The sequence below is a fragment of the Lepisosteus oculatus genome, chromosome 14 (assembly GCF_040954835.1).
Source record: "Lepisosteus oculatus isolate fLepOcu1 chromosome 14, fLepOcu1.hap2, whole genome shotgun sequence".
Lineage (NCBI taxonomy): Eukaryota > Metazoa > Chordata > Actinopteri > Semionotiformes > Lepisosteidae > Lepisosteus > Lepisosteus oculatus.
The window spans coordinates 21,447,355-21,460,803 of record NC_090709.1 but is presented as its reverse complement, the minus strand read 5'-3'; the positions used below and the strand labels follow the sequence as shown (position 1 = coordinate 21,460,803).

At 48.9% G+C, this 13,449-nt stretch overlaps 4 non-coding genes and 1 pseudogene across 4 annotated transcripts; 1 reads left to right on the top strand and 4 right to left on the bottom strand.

Annotated features, from left to right (window-relative positions):
- Positions 1-52: 52 nt before the first annotated feature.
- Positions 53-171, bottom strand: LOC138244875 (5S ribosomal RNA). The gene has a single exon (XR_011193490.1). It is a non-coding gene; the product is annotated as a 5S ribosomal RNA (ribosomal RNA).
- Positions 172-708: 537 nt separating this feature from the next.
- LOC138216607 (5S ribosomal RNA) lies at positions 709-827 on the bottom strand. The gene has a single exon (XR_011180319.1). It is a non-coding gene; the product is annotated as a 5S ribosomal RNA (ribosomal RNA).
- Positions 828-2,309: 1,482 nt separating this feature from the next.
- LOC138243540 (U1 spliceosomal RNA) lies at positions 2,310-2,474 on the top strand. Its single transcript, XR_011192195.1, has one exon. It is a non-coding gene; the product is annotated as a U1 spliceosomal RNA (small nuclear RNA).
- A 600-nt stretch (positions 2,475-3,074) lies between these two features.
- LOC138244914 (5S ribosomal RNA) lies at positions 3,075-3,193 on the bottom strand. Its single transcript, XR_011193529.1, has one exon. It is a non-coding gene; the product is annotated as a 5S ribosomal RNA (ribosomal RNA).
- Positions 3,194-9,960: 6,767 nt separating this feature from the next.
- On the bottom strand, positions 9,961-10,069 carry LOC138219119 (5S ribosomal RNA; annotated as a pseudogene).
- Between the last annotated feature and the right edge of the window lie 3,380 nt (positions 10,070-13,449).

Here is a 13,449-nt window from a genome sequence, read left to right as displayed (position 1 = left end):
TGAACAGGGGAATGAGCGAACGAGCGGGGATAGGGCGCCTCCTGCTCTTAAAAGCTTACAGCACCTGGTATTCCCAGGCGGTCTCCCATCCAAGTACTAACCAGGCCCATCCCTGTTTAGCTTCCGAGATCAGATGAGATCAGGTGTGCTGAAGGGGGTGTGGCCGTAAGCGAGAGCAAGGCTCGCTGGCACCCTTCTTATTGAGAGGACAGCTCCGTCACCTCTTTTATGATGCTGCTTTTTTTCCCTTGCGTTTTTCTCTTCTTCCCACGTTCTCTCTCTTCACTGCCTTCGTCCCCGCTCTATTTCACTTCAGCCTTTCACTTTTGCTTCCTTCCAATGAGGACGGAGCTGCGGGAGAAAGGGCGCTATAGAGGATCGCTGTGGAGAGCTGCTGCTGTGCTTTGACATCTGAGCTCTGTGGAAAACGATCTCAATACAATTCTGAAAAACGCGACTCTCCGAACGCCAGCCGAACAAGTCTCCACAGCCGAAGCGCTGTGTCTCTTTTCAGCTGGCGATAAACCTTTCCTCGATCCTTTGCGGACTTGTAAAACTGTTCCTGATCAGAATAAAAAACGCTCACGCTAATACACAAGCACCCGTCTCTCGCCAAAGCTGACAAATAAACAGACGGACAAGCCGCACTGCACGTGTGAACAGGGGAATGAGCGAGGGAGCGGGGATAGGGCGCCTCCTGCGCTTAGAAGCTTACAGCACCTGGTATTCCCAGGCGGTCTCCCATCCAAGTACTAACCAGGCCCATCCCTGTTTAGCTTCCGAGATCAGATGAGATCAGGCGTGCTCAAGGGGGTGTGGCCGTAAGCGAGAGCAAGGCTCGCTGGCACCCTTCTTATTGAGAGGACAGCTCCGTCACCTCTTTTTCGACGCTGCTTTTTTTCCCTTGCGTTTTTCTCTTCTTCCCACGTTCTCTCTCTTCACTGCCTTCGTCCCCGCTCTATTTCACTTCAGCCTTTCACTCTTGCTTCCTTCCAATGAGGACGGAGCTGCGGGAGAAAGGGCGCTATAGAGGATCGCTGTGGAGAGCTGCTGCTGTGCTTTGACATCTGAGCTCTGTGGAAAACGATCTCAATACAATTCTGAAAAACGCGACTCTCCGAACGCCAGCCGAACAAGTCTCCACAGCCGAAGCGCTGTGTCTCTTTTCAGCTGGCGATAAACCTTTCCTCGATCCTTTGCGGACTTGTAGAACTGTTCCTGATCAGAATAAAAAACGCTCACGCTAATACACAAGCACCCGTGTCTCGCCAAAGCTGACAAATAAACAGACGGACAAGCCGCACTGCACGTGTGAACAGGGGAGTGAGCGAGCGAGCGGGGATAGGGCGCCTCCTGCGCTTAAAAGCTTTCTGAATTCTGAGTACGTACGGGATCCTCGGCCTTGCGCTTATAACAAAGTTCAAGTCCCTTTGCAGACAACAGCAGTTGTCACATGATTGTCTCTGAGGATGTGCGACAATGGCCAAGGAGAGCCCCGATCTGAGCTTGCGCTCACTTTTTGACCAAGACACAGGTGTGTGCTGATTGGTTGAGAATTTGGCGGGCATTGGAGACCCACGTGGTATTACCACGCCCTGCGTGAGATATGAGTCACTTACTCTTAACACTTTGGAATGCAGTCCAGATGTCCATTTGGCACTCCCTAGACAGATAGGCGCCAATGGATGACCATTGATCATGATAGCCAGGCTTAGCTAAGTGCATCCCCATCTGGGAGCTGTCCCTTATCAAAAGAAAACATCTTAAATCAGCCTGCATGAATACTTTCTCTGTGGCTGCACCACAGAGATGGAAGGTGAGATGGGGCCTCATTTAGGACAGCATACCACCGCTTAATTCTGTCTTATTAACAAGCATTGCCGCTACAACGGCATCTCTCCTGTCAAACTTCCTCCTGACTTGTTTGACAGGATCTGGGCCATGGTGAACAGTGGGAAAGACGCCCTGTGGAGAGTGAGGAACATGGGGCTGTTCAAAGGCATCGAGGTCCCAGTCAAGGCAGCAGGTAGCCTGGCCCTGTTCATCACCCAAGAGAACTATTACCTCAGAGATCTGTGGAGAGAAAGGAGGGAGGAAGCAGAAAATCTGTGGGAAATAGAGAGCATAGGTCAAAATCTCAAGAAACTGTGAAAAACATTATCATGTTTAAGTAAAGAATGTGATTTACACCAGAAAAAAAGAAATTGTTGCTATGTAACTGGTACCGTGTCAAAATGTAATGAGATGTGATCATATATACTGTTTTAAGTATGTATATTAATGTAAAGCTTTCTAATTTGTGATGTCCTGTATTTTTTTGTGAAAAGAAAATAAAGTTCTTAAAAAATCGATTCACCCAGGGCGAGGCTCGGCCATTGCACTCCGGCTGTGCTGACCCCTGCGAATTCCCCAAATGTGGGAATCTCGACTGCATAATTTCTGGTAGTGGGGGACTGCGTTCGCGCTCTCCCCTGATGTGCTTGGTCCAATATCGGATACGGAAGAGTTATGACACCACGTGCTGCGATAGGATCCCAGTTCGAAAGCCACTGCTGGTTCCCAGTTTCTTTTAGTTAGAGGTCCGGAGAAGCATTTCAAGCTGGTTACACTACTCCTTCCGGACATTCATTCCCTTTTCAAAGTCAGTCGTTTTGCTGAAGTCTGCATTATTAAGGCCAATTTATTTGGTCATGGGGGCCTCGGTACTGTATGCTAATTCTAAAGACAGTTTCACCCCTTTTCTGATTGCTAGGTTCTGTACCAGTGCAGACATGTCAAACAGTGAATTGCTGTACCTCTATTGTATCTGTGCTCAATGAATGAAATCAGTAATAAATGAATATATGTATAGTTATACGATAAACAAGTGGTTTATCGACTCTTCTTCATTTGCAGATTTAGAGGCAGCTTCGATATTCGTTTTACAAACGGGTTTTTTTTTTATATGGGTCACACACATGCCATAGCAACAAAACATCTCTAGAGATGAGGCTATAGATCACCTTTCCATCCTCCAGGTTTTCTTCCCAAATCCTACGGCACCAACGGCGACCCCTGCTGGCCGAGAGAGCAAAAGCTTGCAGCACCTGGTATTCCCAGGAAGTCTCCCATCCAAGTACTATTCAGGCCCAACCCTGCTTAGCTTCCAAGATCAGAAGAGATTGGGCACATTCAGGGTGGTGTGGCCGCAAGCAAAAGCCTTGGCGCCTAACTCGCTACTTGAAGCTGTGTGTGGCTGGGGCTCTGTGCCCCCCGAGCGGGACTGAAGGATCGTTCGTGTGCAACTCTTTGGAAAGGAGCCTCTTTCCAAATCGCATTGCGTACCTGGATGTTGGCGAATGTGCTCCCTTGTGTTGGCTTGTCCCGTACTGGAGGAGAACAAACAAACTGCACGGAGGAGCACAAGGCAAGTCTTCACAAGACAAAAACCTCCAGTGCACAGCACTCTGAAAACATTTCTGGGCTGTCGCATGTTTATTTCAGCACATAAAGCGCACCAGTCCAACACATCGGCCGGGCGCGCGGCGCCTCCGCCCTCTTGTGGCCTTGCGGCGTCAGAGCAAGAGGCTCCTTCTCGCTGCCTTTCCGCTGTGTTGCAGAGCCTCGAGAGGGAACCTGGAGCGCACACTTTGTGGGGGGCGGGGAACCGCGTTCGCGCTCTGCCCCCGGTCTCTTGCGCGAGTACTAAATCTCACGGCGCCAGCCAGCGGCCAGGAGACAAATACAATATCGCGGGACAGGGGGGCCTCGTCATTGATTGTTACATATGAGACGGGGATTAGGAGGAGACCCCGACTGATTGGTAAAGGGGAACACTAACACCAGAGAGACACCCCCGGAGTCTCTTTTTGAGAGACGCCCTCGGATTTCTTAATGGCCAAGGAGGGTCAGAACCTCGGTTTTATGCCTCCCCCGAAGGACGGCGCCTGTTTGTGCAGCAGAGTGTCGCCATCAGGATGCTGGGGCATAAGAAAGCCACACAGACCGCAGGGTGAGCGCTCCCTACTGGTCCCAGTCAGATCTAGTGATCTAGTCACCGGGGAGAAACGATACAAGCGAAGGATTACTCGGCTCCCAGCACTTGAAAAGACCAACAAATGACTCATTCCCGCCGGAGCTGAATGTACCTGAATTCCCCCGCCCCGCTGTGTTTGCTGTATTGTCTTTGAAGCCGGCCCCCGAGACGAGACGGGCTGTTCCTGTGCCCCAATTAACACTTTACAGGTGCCATTCCCCGGCATTGTGGCCATTGTCGGTGGTCACACGTGATAAGATAAGGTGGAGGAGAGCGGGGCATGCCCAGCGCCAGACATTCAAGGAGGTCTGCAGATGTGTAGGAAACGGCGCGCTCGTTTTCTCATTTTGCCCACCCTTTTGAGTGTTAGTGTGGCGTGTGAGTGTGCGAAAGAGTGGGCCCAGCAGGAGGCGGTGGTGTGCGGGGGGAGGAGCAGGCGTAGGCTGCGCGCTTTGTGCTGTGGGTGCGGGCCGCTTGCAGGGGCTTGTACAGCTCATACTTACCTGGCAGGGGTGGTACCTTGATCAGCCTGTAGGTGGAGTAGTTGGATTGTTTTCTTGTTTTGTGGAAGCAGTGTTTGTTTTTCAGTTTTCGAAATGGCAACCTTTGGATCCCGCAAGAATGCTGTGCGTTTTGAGCTTTTGGATGACCTCTTCATGGACCGTATGCAGTTCAGCAGAAAAGTGTTGCAGAAGGAACCTCGGCACTTGGATTTCATCTTCGCTCTCCCAGGTCAGAAAGCATTTGAGATTGTTTTTGCTACCTATTCTCTGTTTGAACAATGTGTGGATGTGTTTGAGGTAAAAAGAGGGAAAGTTCCTGCCCTTGAGAAGATCAACTTGCAGCCTCTGACACAGAGAGAGAGGAAAACGGTGCATGTTATTATGTTCTCGGAACTGGCAAAGACGGAGGACATTCACACCTGGCTTAACCAGTACTGCACCGTCCACCATGGAACTGAGGTTAGAGATGTTGACGGTATAAAAACAGGAGCAAGGAAATTCGAGGTTCGCTTGCTACCGGACAATGTAAATGGAGGCTTAAGGCACCTGCCCTCTACAATCCGGCTGGGCGCCTGCAATGGCTATGTTTTTTATGTGGGACAACCAAAGGTGTGTCGGCGCTGTGGTGCTGTGGGACTCCTGGCATCGTCCTGCACTGTGAAATGCTGCAAGACCTGTGGCAAACAGGGACATTTAGCCTCTGACAGTTCAATGCTGCCAAAGTGCAATTTATGTGGCTCGGAAGGACACGTTTTTAAGAACTGCCCTCACGCCTACGCCAATAAACTCAAAATGAGAAAGGATGAGGCAGTGCTTGTTTCAGCCAAACCGGCCCGAAAAGCCAAAGCAAACAACAAGTCAAACAAAGAACCCTTGTTGGACAAAGGCTTTCAGCCTCCAGCCAGGATCAGTCCTGCTGTGGCTCCAGGGCCGGTGGAAGAGAAAAGCACTACGCCCCTACAACCGCAGACTGCACCAGACAAGAACGAGGGTTTGAAAACCCCCGAGAACAGCGAGGACCCCTCCCCCACTCCTGCTCCTCAGAACGAGGGCCAGTGTGGGGCCCCCCGGTGGAGCGGGTCCAGCGAGGATACCCAGGATTCAGCAGAGCTGCTATTCTCAGACTCTGCAAGTGCTACAGATGCCCTCCTCTCCTCCATCCAGTCCATCACGGAGGATCTGCAACAGCTGGTGGGTGAGGGGGAAGAGGAGACTGGTGCATCGGCTGCACCCCTTTCCCCTCAGTGCTCCCAGGAGCTGGACTTGAGGAAAAGGAAAAATGACTCTGTTTTCTCCCCGAGCGAGGAGGAAGGAGAGCATGGCGATGGGGACAGCTGGAACCCCTCCACCCCTCCCTCTACCCCCTTCCTTGAAATGGACTCCGTGAACGCTTTTACTGCTGCCGCCCTGATGAAGGCTCATTCAGAGGATGGCTGGCAGGAAATTGGTAAGAAGAAAAAGAAAAAGAGAAGGTAACAGGTGAGACAGAAGAGAAATGTGTTTTGTAAAGACTGGTTCCACCTTCTTATGTAATATGGCTCTAAACATAATTTCTCTTAACACCAGAGGTATCAATGACAGAGTTAAATGCCAGTCTGTCTTTGATTACCTCCAGCAGAGAGAGGGGGATGTGTTCATGTTGCAGGAGTGTGCATTAGCCTATCAAGAGAGGTTCAAAAGCTTTGAAGATAGGTGGGATAAAGGGCCTTCTGTTTGGACAGGGGACAATAACAACAGAGCCTCTGGCATGGCCATTCTTTTCAAAGGATGGGCATTCAAATTGAAAAGTATTCAGAGGGTCATAGATGGCAGGTTGCTGTGTGTGGATGTTGAATGGGGGACCATTAACCTGCATCTAATCAATGTGTATTGTCCTACTGACGTGGGAGGAAGGGTGGAGCTACTCAAGGCACTCTCTCCCCTATTGTTATGTAGCACAGACGTGATAGTGGGAGGGGATTTTAATTGTATCTTAGAGCACACAGATAGGCAGTCTAGCTTTCCGATAAAATTGGATTCCAGCTCACTGGCCCTGCAAAACTTAGTTCTAGACTTTAAACTCTCTGACACATATAGATCTATATATCCCACAACAGCAGGATATACATGGTCAGGGAGGAATATCAGTTCCAGAATTGACTATTGCTTTGTCTCGGAGAGAGTGAAAGTTGTTGGGGTCACTCTTCAGCCTGTCTTCTTCTCAGATCATCAGGCTTTAGGGTGTAGAGTGGAACTCCAGGGCGGGACTGTCTTTGGCCCAGGCCTCTGGAAACTCAACACAAAGCTGCTAGAGAACGAGGGGGTAGTATCCCGCTACAAGGAGAAACCATCAAAGTGGCTGTCCTTGCAGTTTCTGTATGGGTCAGTAGGAGAGTGGTGGGAGGAGGTGAAGGTGAAGACAAGGGCCTTTTTCATGGCTGAGGGAAGGAAGCCTGCTGCCAGACGGAGAGGAGTGCTAGCCAGGAAACAGGCAGCTGCAGCGTCTCTACACGATGCTGCACAGTGGCTTCGATGTGCTTGAGGATATCACCCTTTTAAAAAAGGACATCCGGAGCATAGCCGAAGAAAGTAGTCGAGGAGTGCTGTTAAGAAGCAGAGTGCAGTTCTTGGAAGAAAATGAGAAGTGTACTCGCTTCTTTTTCAGGAAAGTGGTAGGCTCCAAGTCTGTCATGGAAAGTGTAGTTGATGAGGAGGGACGAGAGAGAACAGAGCCGAGTGCTATCCTCTCCTGCACCGAGGCCTTCTACTCAAGACTGTACAGCACTACAGAGGTAAAGGATGAAGAAATTCATTTTTTTACCTCAAAGCTAGAAAACGTTTTGAGTGAAGAAGATAGGGAAGTACTTGAGAGGGTTTTGACAGTAGAAGAGCTGAGACAGGCTATGGAGAGCTTACAGAAGGGAAAAACTCCGGGTGCTGACGGGCTCCCTAAAGAATTTTATTGCACCTTTTGGGATCTGCTTCAGGATCCGCTACTGCTCCTATTCGAGGAAAGCTATAAGACAGAATTGCTGCCTGACTCCTTAAGAGAAGGCACTATCTCTCTCTTGTTTAAGAAAGGAGCAAAGAATGACATAAAGAACTGGAGACCCCTCAGCCTGTTAGGCGTGGACACTAAGATCCTGTCCAAAGCCCTTTTCCTGCACCTACAAAATGTAGTGGCCTCACTGGTAGGGAAAGAACAGACTTGTGGGATAGCAGGACGCCTGATGAGCGACAACCTGGTCTTGTTGAGGGATGTCTGTCTGTACTCAGAGGATCGCTCCCTCCCTCTGTGCATTTTAGGTGTAGACCTAGAAAAGGCCTTTGACCGCCTAAACCGGCAGTACTTAATATCGGTACTTGAGCACATGAAGTTTGGCCCCATCATGAGAAAGTGGATTAACCTGCTGTACACAGTTAGCAACAGCAGAGTAATGGTTAATGGCAATAGATCACGCCCCTTTGAAGTCTGTTCAGGGGTGAGGCAGGGCTGCCCATTATCCCCCTTGTTATTCGTTTTGGCTATGGAGCCCTTAGCCTGTGCCTTGCGCCAGGATCAGGCCATTAATGGGATACCAGTGCCTGGAAGTGGGGGAGGAGAGGTAAACACATCTCTATACATGGATGACGTCACCCTGATCCTCTCTGACAATGCCTCAATTAGCAGAGCTCTGCAGTGCTGTGATCGTTTCTCTTTGGCTTCCTCTGCAAAAATTAACAAATCTAAGAGTGAGATTTTTTATCAGAACTGGAGGGAGCCAAAAGAAGGACATGATCTCAGCCTGCAAGAGAACAGAATTAAGGTGTATTTTGGAGAAGAGATGGGAACAGTAAATTGGCAGAACAAATTGCCAATCTTAAACAAAAAACTGATGCAATGGAAGGACCGAGACCTCACCATGACAGGGAAGGTGCTGGTCATCAAAGCCGAGCTCTTGCCTGTCTTGAATTTTCTGGCTCCTACCTTCCCAATCCCACACTGTGTTGCGGCGGTGCTGAGGAGATTGATGTTTCAATTTCTATGGGGTGGGAAGCAGGAAAGACTCAGAAGAGAAATAATGTACAGGCCGCTACTCTCAGGGGGGAAGTCAGTCCCAGATATTGCTATGAAGCTGCTGTGCATTTTCCTGGCCTCTGTGCTGAGAGGCTTTGCAACAGCGCCTGGAGAGTACCTGGACTTATTTTGCCAGGCTCTGGGTAGGTAGGGAGGTGTTCAGAGTGTGGGGTGTCAGACCCAAGCTGGATGTCACACTCTCTGACACATGCCCTGCAATTTATGGGACAGTTAAAAGTTTTGTAAGATCTCACCCAATTGGCCATATTCCCCTCCGAGATGTCAGCGTCCAAAAACTGGAAGATTTCATTGCACCCCAGAAGAATAGGCAGACCCATGTGAGCATTTTAACATCAGCCCAAACAAGGAAGGTGTGGAAACACTTCTCTAAGTTTCTGTGCAACATTCACAGAGACGTAGCCTGAAATGTCATCCACCAGTGCTTACCGGTGCGAACTTTCTTGTACCGTAGGGCCTCACCCCCAGCCCTCGCTGCGTTTGGGTGGGCTGCGGTGAGGAGGAGACTGTGACCCATCTCCTGTGGTCCTGCTTTTTTGCTAAGACCTTCTGGGCCCAGTTTGAACACTGGTTGCAAGTTCTCTCGCCCCAATTTTCCCTGACCGCTGCTTTCGTTATATACGGCATCTCTCCTGACAAACTTCCTCCTGACGTGTTTGCACGAAAGCAGAAAATCTGTGGGAAATAGAGGGCATAGGACAGTATCTCAAGATGCTTGTGGTTGTGGGGGACTGCGTTCGCACTCTCCCCTGATGTGCTTGGTCCAACATCAGATACAGAAGATTTACGACACCACGAATCATGTGCTTGCTAAAGGGTCCCAGTTTGAAAGGAATCGATGACGCTACTAGTTCTCTGTTTCTTTTACTTATAGGTCCAGAGAAGCAATTCAAGCTGGTTACACTACTCCTTCCGGACATTCATTCCCTTTTCAAAGTGAGTCTTTTTGCTGTAGTTTGCATTATTTAGGATGATTATCGAGATTAGCCTTTATTTGGTCATGGGGGGCCTCGGTACTGTATGCTAATTCTAAAGACAGTTTCACCCGTTTTCTGATTGCTAGGTTCTGTACCAGTACAGACATGTCAAACAGTGAATGGCTGTACCTCTATTGCATCCGTGCTCAATTAATGAAATCAGTAATAAGTGAATATATGTATAGTTATACATAAACAAGTGGTTTATTGACTGATCTTCATTTGCAGATTTAGAGGCAGCTTCGATATTCGTTTTACAAACTTTTTTTTTATATGTATGAGTCACACACAAAACATCTCAAAAATGAGGCTATAGATCACTTTTCTTGTAAGTGTTAAATGTCCATACTTCAGGGTTTCCTCCCAAAGCCTACGGCACCAATGGCGACCTCTGCTGGCTGAGAGAGCAAGAGCTTACAGCACCTGGTATTCCCAGGTGGTCTCCCATCCAAGTACTAATCAGACCTGACCCTGCTTAGCTTCTAAGATCAGGCATGTTCAGGGTGGTGTGGCCATAAGCTAAAGCAATGGCACCTGACACGCTACTTGAAGCTGTTTGGCGGGGGTTCCGTGTCCCCTGAGCGGGATCGTTCATTTGCAATTCTTTGGAAAGGAGCTTCTTTCGAAATCAATGCGTGGCTGGATGTTCACAAATGTGCTCCCTTGTGTTGGCTTGTCCTGCACTGGATAAGGACAAACAGGTATCAGCTTGTTCCCTTCTCCCGCCCCTCTCTGTTTACAGTAGAACCTCCTGTCCTGACTGGAGGACCTCATCCAGCTGTGTCTGAAGAGATGCCAAAGTACCAGCTTGATCCACACCCCGGTACTTCTCTGTGTACAGTAGAGCCTCCTGTCCTGAATAGAGGAGCCCATCCAGCTGCGTCTGGAAAGAAGCCAGGGTATCAGCTTGTTCCCTCCTACCACCCCCCTCTGTGTACAGCAGAGCCTCCTGTCCTGACTTGAGGAGCTCACCCAGCTGTGCCTGGAGAGAAGCCAGGGTATCGGCTTGTTTCCCCCTCCCACCCCTCTCTGTGTACAGAAGAGGTTCCTGTCCTTACTGGAGGAGCTCACACAGCTGTGTCTGGAGAGAAGCCAGGGTATCGGCTTAATCCACACCCCCACCCCTCTCTGTGTACAGTAGAGCCTACTGTCCTGACTGGAGGAACTTAAAAGGCATCCTCTCACGAGGCACCAATAAATGTAGGTGTCTTGTGCATTTACCAGGACAATTATTAATTGTAGCAGTAAGTCACAAAATGATTCTTTGATGGTTATTAGAAGACCGACCCAGCAGGATAACTCAGCAACGCACATACACATGGATACTAATACACGAGAGTACATTTATTATTACATAAAATGTGCATAGATCTTATAGTGAGGGTTAGCAGAATACAAAAGGTATGTATTCAATCACAAAGAGTTACAAACCAAGATGGACATACATTCCATATATCATTCATTTAGACCGTTTTGTAAATGAACTTTGTTACAACTTGTACATTAGATACTCAAAAGCAAGTACATGACTCATAGGAATTAAATTGATATCAACTCAGGTTGAGGTAACAATTGAATTCTCGAGCTGTAATGCAGAATGTTGAATACTCGTCTGCTCTGTGGGGGTTCAGATCTCCCGCAGACGCAAAGAAGCAGTAGCAGGCTGTTGCTGCGTCCAATCGGTGCTCTCTGGCCCTCTCTGGCTCAGCCGGTGCCAGGCAGTGCTGGTTCGACTTGAGAGAAGAAGAAGAAGAGAGATTTCTGCTGCTGTGCGCTGCTGATGCTCTCTGAAGACCGGCTAGTTAGTGTTGGCTGAAACAAAGGAGAGATTGCACACAGAAAAGTGACTACAGATCCGAGCAAGTCGCACTCTTTAGACAGGAAGAAGACCGGTTCGTTCCTGATGTAGCGCTAGTCCTGAATACTGATATTCAGCTGTCCACAGCTCCGACCGTAGTTCACTCGTTGATCAGGTGAGCGTTCGCGGTGGGTTCACGAGGCTTGCTGCTGGGCTAACCTCGGGTGGATCCTTTGGTTATGGGCGGGCAACCTCCGTTCTTGACTCTTAGAACAAGGAAAAGTCCTGACACTCGGACACATTGGCGTTTACGTGACTGTCTGAGCTGAGTCTGAGGATGTCCAGGAGGAGCTGGAGTTTTACCTGGAGGTACTATGGTCGCTCATTGGTTGAAAGCTCCATGGGCATTCGAGAATCATTTTGTGACTTACTGCAACAATTAACAATTGGCCCAGTAAATGCACAAACCCCTACATTTATTGGTGCCTCGTGAGAGGATGCCTACATTTATTGGTGCCCAGTGTGAGGATGAGTAACCATGCACTCATCCTTGGGTGTAAACCACTTGGGATGAGACTCTCCCTTGGAATCTCCCAGACAATGAGGCACCAGAGATGACCATTAATTAGGGTGGTTGATGTGTCTCAGCTTTGGGAATTGTTCCTTATCAGAACACTCTATCAGCTAGAAAAACACCTTAAATGTGAACCAAATGGAATGGCCTCTCTGTGTCCAGCACCACTTGAGACGAGGGAGAGAGAGACTGGCAAAGGAGCAGCAAACTCAAGCTACAACGGTCTCTGTCCTGTGTGAATGCGCTGGTGGACTATTAAGCTACTTGAGTGACTAAAACTCTTCCCACATTGACTACAGCTGAAAGGTCTCTCTCCTGTGTGAATGCGCTGGTGTGACTGTAAGTGGCTTTTCAGACTAAAACTCTTCCCACACTGATTGCAGCTGAACGGTCTCTCTCCTGTGTGAATGCGCTGGTGGGTTTTTAAGCTACTTGACTGACTAAAACTCTTCCCACACTGATTGCAGCTGAACGGTCTCTCTCCTGTGTGAATGCGCTGGTGGGTTTTTAAGTGACTTGACTTACTAAAACTCTTCCCACACTGATTGCAGCTGAACGGTCTCTCTCCTGTGTGAATGCGCTGGTGGGTTTTTAAGTGACTTGACTTACTAAAACTCTTCCCACACTGACTGCAGCTGAACGGTCTCTCTCCTGTGTGAATGCGCTGGTGGGTAATTAAGTTACTTGACTGACTAAAACTCTTCCCACACTCACTGCAGCTGAATGGTCTCTCTCCTGTGTGAATGTGCTGATGTCGTTTTAAGAGGTGCGAGTGACTAAAACTCTTCCCACACTGACTACAGCTGAAAGGTCTCTCTCCTGTGTGAATGCGCTGGTGGGTTTTTAAGTGGCTTGACTGACTAAAACTCTTCCCACACTGACTACAGCTGAACGGTCTCTCTCCTGTGTGAAGGTGCTGATAGGGTTTTGAAATGCTAGACTGACAGAAACGCTGCTTCTCCCTGTGCCATAATGGCAGTTTGTCCACTCCATCTGAGCAAGGCCTTGAGTGATTCTTCTTCATCCCCTGATCGTGCTGGGGTCTCTTATTCTGCAAATGCTCCATGGAATGGCCTTGCTCTGTGTGATGAAACTGAGATTTGTTTTCATCATTATGTCCCTCAGTGTGCTGCACAGCACTGTGAATCATCTGGGGCTCCTTCTCCAGCTCTCTGAGGCTAAAACCGTCCAGTTCATTCAGTTGATCCTCTCTTTGCCCAAGAACAGACATACTCTCCAGTTCATTAAAACTTTCAACGATTTTCTCAGTAACCAGATTATTAAACCTGTGTGTAAAGTCATCAGATACTAAGGGATCATATGATTGTTTGAGACTCTGCAATGACAGTCTCTCCACTTGAACAGAACAAGGCCTAATTATTATCAAGCCCTGTAGGAGCTGCTGTTGCTCCTCCCTGTACTGACTCTTCTCAGTGTGCTGTGACTCAGTACTGTTCTCTTCACCAGGTACATCAGTCTGCTGCTCTGCAGGGTCAATCAACTTGGGCTCCATGTCCTGCTCTGTAAG